The sequence below is a fragment of the Mesocricetus auratus genome, unplaced genomic scaffold (assembly GCF_017639785.1).
Source record: "Mesocricetus auratus isolate SY011 unplaced genomic scaffold, BCM_Maur_2.0 Super-Scaffold_100004, whole genome shotgun sequence".
Classification (NCBI taxonomy): domain Eukaryota; kingdom Metazoa; phylum Chordata; class Mammalia; order Rodentia; family Cricetidae; genus Mesocricetus; species Mesocricetus auratus.
This window is the reverse complement of record NW_024429189.1, coordinates 8,097,368-8,107,050: the sequence shown is the minus strand read 5'-3', so window position 1 is coordinate 8,107,050 and position 9,683 is coordinate 8,097,368.

The window sequence follows — 9,683 nt, the reverse complement described above, 5'->3', positions numbered from 1 at the left end:
ACAAGCCACAAAGCCAGTCACACCGCCCATCCAAGTGTGAACTCTTCAGTGCTGTGTGATGTGTTCACTCAGGGTCCTCATCCTCTGCATACTGCATTAGAAATACCGAAAGGCCTTGAGTTTCACTCCGTGTCCAGGGAAGCAGATGGAGATGCTATGAAAGACTTCCAGGTTTCTGAGTTCCTAGCTTGCAGCCCAGGTCAGGTGCAGTCTGGACACTGATAATAGAAGGAAATCTTCACTCCTGGAATAATATTATAACATATTATAATATTATAATATAATATATATATATAATAATATTATAATATTATGGATCAGTGTTAAACACTGAAAGAACCCTACTTGTTCTGTTCCAAAATCTGCTCTCCAAAATTCCACTTTTGGGAACTCCCAAATGTGGATCATGGTTATATTCTCTGAAATCCACCATTAAATCTTCCCCTTTTGATAGTCCCTAACTACTGGCCCTATCTGGCCCTAGGTGTACCACTTAACCAAGAACCTGGACTGGTATAAAAGACCTGTGAAGCAATACAGGTGTGACTGGTGTGGGCTTCCGGAGAAGCAAGAGCAGAGAAAACACCAGGAAACTGCTTTTCCCTGGATTCAAATGTCCACCCAGTCATGACCAGCATAAGGCAGAAATATGGTCACATCGCTTGCCTGTTCAAAACTCTCAAACGGTGTCATTTCATGGTAGGATGCTCAGAGCTCTTAAGTGTCAACATCATCACAGGATGCTCAGAGCTGTTACCATGATCATCCCAACCCACAGGACCCACCCTTCTTTCTTTCCTTGCTGCTTCTGCTGCTACCCTAAGATCTCCTTGGCTCCAGTCCAGACTGTACTGACGCTAATTCTATCCTAAGATCTCCCTCGTTTCAGTTCACACTGGACTGATGCTAATTCTCCCAGATTGCTCCTATTTGGACAATTAGGTGTTTGCATTTAGACCTTGTTTTCTTTGAAAACAGCCTCACAATTACAGGGTTTTTAAAATTCCAGGTCATTGTTTTCTCTCTAGGATGATGGAGGCTAGTCTGTTTATTTCTTGTCAAAGTCTGAAAGTCAACTATTTTCCAGATATTTTTGGATCACTATGTTTATTGGGGGGGGGGTAACAATTTGTTCTGACCTACAACTAAGGCATTTGGAAAGAATTCAATCCTTATGAGCTCGCTGTTAAGATTTGATAGGTGGATCTGCGAGAATTTGGTTTAGGCCTAATTGTTTTGTATTTCTTAAATAAGTCCATGTAAATAATGTACCCTGTACTTTCTGAATTATGAGTTTTCCAGGCATTGTGTTTTCTATCTTTTAAAATATTTTTTATCTCTAACCTTAAGAACAGGAGAAATTGGATCAAACCATTATACAAAATCCTTACAACACAGTTTTAAATGGTATGAAATAATTTAAACTTAGCCTCATTAATTAAGGACACATGAGGCCAAGGGTAACCAATAAAAAATGTAAAGATATAAATAACAAGTGAATTGGTAAATTGAATCATAAAACATTGTTTACACAAGAAGACAGTAAGGATGGAATAAACAGAAAATAGCAAGATGGTAGATATTAATCCAGCCACATCAATATGCAAATTAAATGTAGATCTGAGTTTTTCAGACCACAAGAACTATCCAGACTGTGATGGTACAAGCCTTTAATCCCAGCACATGGGAGGCAGAGGCAGGCAGATCGCTGAGTTCAAAACCTGTCTGACCTACAGAGCAAGTTCCAGGACAGCCAGGGATACACAGAGAAACCCTGTCTCAAAAAAGCAAAACAAACAAAAAAACTCAAAATCTAGTTGCATATGGTGGCTCATGTACATTATATATACCAGCATTTGGGAGATTAAGGCAGGCAGACTGTTGCTATAGGTCTGAGGCTAGTCTGGAAAGATAGATAGCAAGTTCCAGGCAAGACTAGGCTAGAAGACCCTGTATTTAAAAAAAAATGCATATCTGCAAAAAAATCTAATTAAAAAGCTAAAAAATAACAGGGAGGTGGCAGTGCATGCCTTTAATTCCAGCACCCAGGAGGCAGAGGCAGGTGGATATCTGTGAGTTCAAAGCCATCCTGATCTACAAAGTGATTTCCAGGACAGCCAGAACTGAACAGAGAAATCCTGTCTACAAACAAACAAACAACCCCCCCCAAAAAAACCTAAACTGTAAAGCCATAGATGAAAGTGAAATGATTGTGATACCACATAAATGCCAAAAGGACGTTGTACTGGCTATATCAATGCTAGGAAAAACAGATTAACAAGGAATGAAGAGAAACAGTCCACGGTGGTAAATGTGTCAAATCTCCCAAGCACAGAATAATTTGGAATGTATATTTTTCTAATAACACAGTTTCAAATAATATGATTCAAGAACCAGTAAGGTTAAAAGAACAAATAGACGTCCCTCCTATTTCTTCTGTGAACTGAACACTCCTTTCTCCATAGATAATAGAACAAGGAAACAGGTAGTAAGGAATGCTGATGAGATAAGACACAGACCTGAGCAATACTTTTTGCTGACTGGAACAACATGTTATTTGTGCAACATTTCACCTGACAACAATAAGAAGCATCCCAGACCTGGGGACAGGGAATGAGGGCTACACAGAGGGAGAGGGGATAAGGAAAGCTAAATAATACTAAGGATAGTTGAAAAAATCCATAGGGAGTCCTATTATTTTATGGTTACACAAATTACATATAATATAGGCTGTGTGTGTGTGTGTGTACATATATAATTTAATTGAGGGTACATTACTTAGGGTGACTGTACTTCCTCCCAAACCATAAACCATCTTACAAAACCCCTGATGCCAGGCCTGGGAAGCCTTCTTTTAAGTTGTTAGTCCAAAGAATCTAATAGACTCTCAAAGCAGGCTATTGCCATTTCTGGTGCCTTCCAGAGAAAGAAGTAAAGAGGCTATTGCCAAAGATGCTTCACATTTCAGCAACAGGACTTGGAGGAATCTATCGAGATCTGGCCTGGAGCCCTCCTCCCTTAGAGCTGGCTCTCAGTACTGGAAGGAGTAATGTAAGCTACTAAGGGAGGAAAGCAGTCAGTAGTCCTCTCTGGCTACAATGTCCATGAACCACAATGGCCATCACAGCAAGACATTTCAAAGGCACAGAAGCAATGCTTATATCCTGGCAGTTACCAACAACCACCAAATTGGACTTAAGACCTGTTCAATTCATGCCTGATACTGTAAATTTAGCCAACTATCTGTAATGGGTTGATGCCATGGAATCTTAATTCCTAACTGTATTCTAAATATCTATCCTTAGCCTCTTTTTGCACCCGATAGAGACCATCACAAGAAGCCATAAGTGCTCAAAACGCAGAGAGTAACTGGCTGTGAGTACAGTCCTCAGTTAACATATTTACAGCACAACCCCTACACTTAGGGCTCAGGGAACATCACAGAAGAGAGGCAGAAAGAGTGTAAGTGCCAGAGGACCAGGGCATCTGCTGCAAGGTAGTCTCTTTTTTAAAAAGTGGACATGAAGTGAGGGGTAAGGAGAAGGGGTGGGGCCTGGGAGGAATTCAGGGGGAAGAGTGAGCATTTAACATGAGCACGACATGTTGTATTAAATTCACAAAGAGGTAATCAAAATATAATTACTAAAATAAAAAATTTAAGCCGGATGGTGGTGGCACATGGGTTTAATCCCAGGATTTGGGAAGCAGAGAAAGTTGGATCTGAGTCGGAGGCCAGCCTGGTCTACAGAGCTGGTTCCACGACAGCCAAGGATACACAAAGAATCCCTGTCTCAATAAGTAAATACTTAAACATTTTAATTTAAGTTAAAAAATTACCATAGGCTCTAGCAATGCCATTTCTGGGTATATATTAGAAAGAATAAAGAGCGGACATCTGAAAAGGCAACTCTTCATGCTTTGTGGCAGGATTATTTACAACAGACACTAACTGATAGGAGGGAGGAGGCAGACGGGGTGTGTACATTGAGATACATTAAGACTTATTAGGTAATGGCAGTGTGATATGTGTTATGTGCAGGACATCTACACAGTGAGATATGATTAAGCTGTAAAGAAAAATGACATTTGTAGGAAAATGGAAGGATCTGGGAAGTATAATATTAAGTGAGACGATCCAAACTCAGACAAGGGAGAAAAATCTATTAAAACACTTTGCTCAAAATGCCATAATAATATCTAATAACTTGCATGATAATTAAAATTTATTTTATTTTTTAAAAAAGTCTGTTATTAAGGATGTCATAGGATGTGATGCTCCCATATGTTCCCCCTTAGGGCCAGGCTTTGCTGACAAAGTCAAGGGAAGCGGCAGCACCCTCAGACATACACCCATGAGCCCAGGCCAAGTGTTTTTGTTTACGGGTGTTCCCTGCCTGGGTGAGCTGCTCGGATATTTGCAGAAAGAAAAGACTCAATCATGTGCCAGTTGGGATGTGAGCTAAATATGCCGCTTATCTAGTTTATCCTGGATAACAGCGCCCTCTTCTGTTCAGTGTGAGACTGGCAGCTCAACGTGCTTTCGGGTCCCGCCCACTGAGCCAGATCTACTAGGTTTCCTGACCTAGTAGCTTTTGTCTTTCACCAACGGCTTATTTCAATTTAATATTAGGTTCCTCCCAAGAATGGACAAACTTTACAATCCACGGGAGGGTCCACGGGGTATGGAGACTGCTAGATATTTATTACAGGGGAAGTGCCTGGACCTGCTCCTTAGGGTCTGACCGGGATCTCGGGTGGGGACCTTAGGGTGGCCCTTTCCCTCGGTGACTCAGTCAGGAGAAACTGCCTGTGGGTGTTGCAGACATGGGAGCCTCACCTACCCTGTGGGTTGTCCGCGCACGTTATGCCCAATCCTAGCCGGTAGAACTGGCAGTTCCCCTCAACACCCTCCCCTCCATCCACCACCACCTACATCCCCTACTTGGCCACGATGGAACCAGCCGAAGTGCTGTGACACCACCCACCAGCTTCCCTCCGTTTCATGGTCGCCCTGTCTTTCTCATGTTTGTTCTCCAAAGTTGTTCCCTCACCCCCAACCCCATTGCCCCACAGGATGATTTTGTGGTGTAGCTCAGTGGAAGAAGGAGTCCGTGTGGTAAGACATTCGCGTCTGCTCACATCTCCATGCTCCCTGCCTCAGCAATATCTCACCCGTGCCTTTATTCCTCAGAGCTGCCCCCCCCCCAATGAGGAGCATCCCTACCCACAAGGTAGCATGCTGCTGTGCTGCAGAGTTTTCTTCGTCTAAGCTAGCTATGTTGTTTTGTTGTTTGTCTCTGAAACCCCACTATATTCAAATAGTCCCTTGGTCCTTCGGGCAGTCAGACTCCTAGTGTGATGTGCCAGTGATGTGCCTTGACTCCTAGTTTTGCCGTTTATCCATCTCCACTCTCTTTAAATCTATAATGCACAAAGTTTTTCTACAAGGCATGGACTTGAACTCCTCAGGACCATACATCCCACTAAATGTATGGCCTTAGGTGAAACTAAATGGGAATAAAAACAGCTCTTGCCTTCAATACCCTGATGGGACTAGGAGATAAGACAAGAGCTGGCTGTCCTTTGACACAGCGCCTACCACAGTAAATATGTAGCAAACGTTAACCCTTCTTGTCCTAGTCGTTTAACAGGGTGAGTTGGGTGGAGAAATTGCCCAAACACACAAGGTTGCATTTGGCCTTGAAACTTGCCTCAGATTTAGGTCAAATTAAGCTAGGCCTCTTCTATGTTCTCTTTAATACTTAGGATGAGGGCAGAAGAGGCGGGGGAAACCTAGGGGACATGAAACTTGTGACCAGGATCTGTACTACCCGCTGATCCAGTTCTTCACAGACTCTGCCTCCTTCAGACCTCCCAGGATCTCAGTGAAAAGGAAATCACCATCCTCTTTATATAAAGAACCAGAAGTTAGGCAGGAGGACGTGTTGTATCAAAGAGATGAAACAAGTCTCCCAAGACTCTGATGGAAACAGTGCAGACCCCACTGGCGGTGATGACAAATGGAGGGGAGGGTGTGGTGGCGATGCTGCTGGTGCTCTTAGCAACAATGGTATAGCTGCCATTCAAGTTCCTGCTGTCTGCCACACTCTCACTCAACACATGTATTAACTCACTCAACAATCATATTATTATCAATGTAATGCACTTCTCACCTCATATGTGAAAGTTCTAAAATATATAAAGATTAGGTAACTTGGCCACTGTTCCAGGAAGTGACAGATTTAGACCTGGTCTGAGGTAGCCTATACAAGGCCATGCAGTAAAAAATTTTTTTGCAGATCACACAGCATCACTCACAAATATTTACATCTGACTTCAGAGTGTAAATGCAGCCATAGGCAATATTGCAGCCAATAAACTTTGCTGTATCCTAGTAAACCTTTATTTATAAAACAAGTAGTGGGGCTTATCTTGGTGCCAAAACCGATGTTTTCTAATTCATGCTCTTCTAAATTTGGTGGTGGGGGTGGTGCATGGTGGTGTGAATCTTCAATCCCAGCACTTGGAAGGCAGACACAGGCGCATGTCTGAGTTTGAGGCCAACCTAGTTCAAGTGAATTTCAGATAAGCCAGGGCTGCACAGCAAAACTCTGTCTCAAACAAACAAAAGTTTTTTTTAATTTGTGTTCCTGTATGTGAGTGTGTGCATTATGTGAGTGCAGTGCCCATGGTTTATTAAAGGAGTCATCGCTGGGTTCCAGGGAACTGGAATTACAGACGGTTATGAGCTGCCTTAAGTGGGTGCTAGAAACTGAACCCTGGTCCTCTGCTGTTGGGGAAGTCCTGTGCATTTGTCAATAAAGACTGTCTGGCCAATAGGAACCTAGATAGGTGGGGCTAGGAATCCAGGAGGATTCTGGGGAGGAGAAACACAAGAGAGTCGAGATGTAACGCCATGAGGTAGGACCCCGGAACTATTCTCCGGTAAGAGACATACTTAGATTAACAATTATGGGGTAATTACTTAAAGCAGAGCTAGCCAGTAAGAGACAAGCAAGGCCAACAGCTTCATAATTAATACAGCGTCCTGTGTGATTATTTGGGGACTAGAATGTGGCAGAGCCCAGGCGGCTGGCGGGTGATAAACCAAAGTGGCTAGCAAAGAAAAAGCTTCCCTTAACAAAATGGTGATCAGGAGTGGGATCGAATTTCCATGCAAAATAACAAAAGCTTTAAAGGAATTTTAGAAACAGAAGAACAGAGAGAAGCACAGATTATTGGTAGCAGCATTTTTCTCAGGTGTGCTCTGTTTTGCTATCGACAAGCCAAGATTCACGTGGCTTGCTTACTGGAGTCTTCCTGACTCGGCATAAAAAGAAAAAAAAACCAGTAAGGTTGTTTTAAGAGACTCTGCTAACAATTAAAAGGTGTGTACGTACAGCTGGAAGTGGCAGCTTTTGCTGGATGTCAGCATGGACTGAGGCGGTAAGCTGGAATCACGCTTACGCCCGCCATCTTGAAACGGCAGTTTAAAACAGTCGCGGTTTTACAGATAAGACACGTGGCCAGAAAAACATAAAGATTTACAGTAAAGTCAGACTTAAATGAAGAAAAACCTCTAAAGGTTTACAGTGTGTTTAAAAATATACGTGAGATTGAGAGAGAAAATGAAATGGCAAAGTGGTAAATAAATACAAAAGCCGGCGTTGTGGTGGTGCATGCCGGTAGGATTGCTCCAGAGGCAGAGGCAGGCAGGTTTCCAAAGAGAAACCCTGTCTCAGAGAAAAATAAATAAAAGTAAAATAAATAAAGTAATAATAAATAAATAAGCCACGTAAAGATGGAAAATACACAGAGAGTCTGGATACTGTACGCTATTATGTTTTTCAGTTTTTTGCTTGCTCAGGAAGGAACTGCTACTAAAGTACACTTGCTTATAAATGCTGCTAAATTAATACAACTTATATCTTTTGAAAATACCTTGACTTCAAAATTTAAGCATAAGGATATGTTACTCGGAAAAGGAGTTTTCATTTATGTTTCTACAGAAAATGAAAAGCTGAGAATTCCTTCCAGGCTTCTGTGGTTTGACCAACCAAGACCCCCGGAAGCAGTGGACCAGGGGTTCCAACAATTGAGACAGCTAAGATGATGGAGCTTTACAGACCCCGAAAATACGGACTTATACAGGTTTCTGAGTTTTGTCATGATCCCCATGGTATAAACAGCGCCCCCTTCCAGCAGGAAGCAGTTTGGAATGAGCGACGTCCCAATTCCCATCTTGTTTATAAAACTTTGTTTTCATTTAAATGGGATTGTTTATAATTGGCTAATGATCACAGCCAATATTTTTTTAATGGTAAAAAGGGGAATTATGATATAGGTATTGTTTTTCATTTATTGAGACAAAATCAAGGTCAATTTTGTGATGCTTATATTTCTCCTCTTGATTAAGTATTGTGCTTATACTGATCTTTTAAAATGTAATGCATAATTGAATACAGACTATAGATAGTTACTTATAATAGAATTTCTAGTTACATAAGTTAGGTTTCTAGATATACAGAAATATATTTGAGATAGGCAATCTTCAAACCTCTCAAAGACCTTCAGAACATGGCATTTAAAATGGTTTAGGGTTTGTCTTGACAATGAGAAATGTCTGCTCCTGGCAGCACCAATTACGTCTGAGAGGAAGATGGGCATCGAAGAAACTCGTTATAAAGTTTGCTTTCAACATGGCAAGATTAGCCATTTGGGCAAGAAACTGCTCTTGCCTAGATTGTTTGACTGCTGTTGTATAATCTGGACATGCAGGACCCACAGGAAAGTGACTACTGAACTCAGTCTTACAGGGTTCCTGCTTGATGAAGAGTCTACGAGACTTTCTGCAGGACAAAGAAAAAAGGACTGACAGACTGCCAATGCAGATGGACAGTTTGAAATTTCCTGCTTTGCTGAGAAGTGTTCCAGACACATTGTGGCCTATGGGCTGAAGATGGATGCCCCAACGTTACAGAGGAACTTCAGGTGACTGTCCAGGCAGTAAGATGTCTCTGTCAATCCTAGTGTTTATATATTATCCTTCTGTGGTCTTTGATGGAGTTGAAGACAGATAGTTATAGTTATAGTTTTCCTTAGTTATGATAAGAGATAAACTACATATAGAACTTTGGACTCACAAGGATGAGATGGATGATATTTTCTTTAAATCTTGCTAAAATATTGTAACTATGTTCTTACTTGATAACTGTTCTGTTATATACAATTTGACTGTTAAAGTTAAGACCTTTCTTTTTGTTTAAACAGAAAAGAGGAGATGTTGGGGAAGTCCTGTGCATTTGTCAATAAAGACTGTCTGGCCAATAGGAACCTAGATAGGTGGGGCTAGGAATCCAGGAGGATTCTGGGGAGGAGAAACACAAGAGAGTCGAGATGTAACGCCATGAGGTAGGACCCCGGAACTATTCTCCGGTAAGAGACATACTTAGATTAACAATTATGGGGTAATTACTTAAAGCAGAGCTAGCCAGTAAGAGACAAGCAAGGCCAACAACTTCATAATGAATATAGCCTCTTGTGTGTTTATTTGGGATTGAAGCGGCTCTGGAACCAGGCTGACGGGAAGGCTCCTCTCAAGGAAAGCTTCTCTTAACACTCTGCAAGAACAGCAAGTACCCTTAGCCATCAAGACATCTCTTCAGTCCCCCAACTCATCTTCT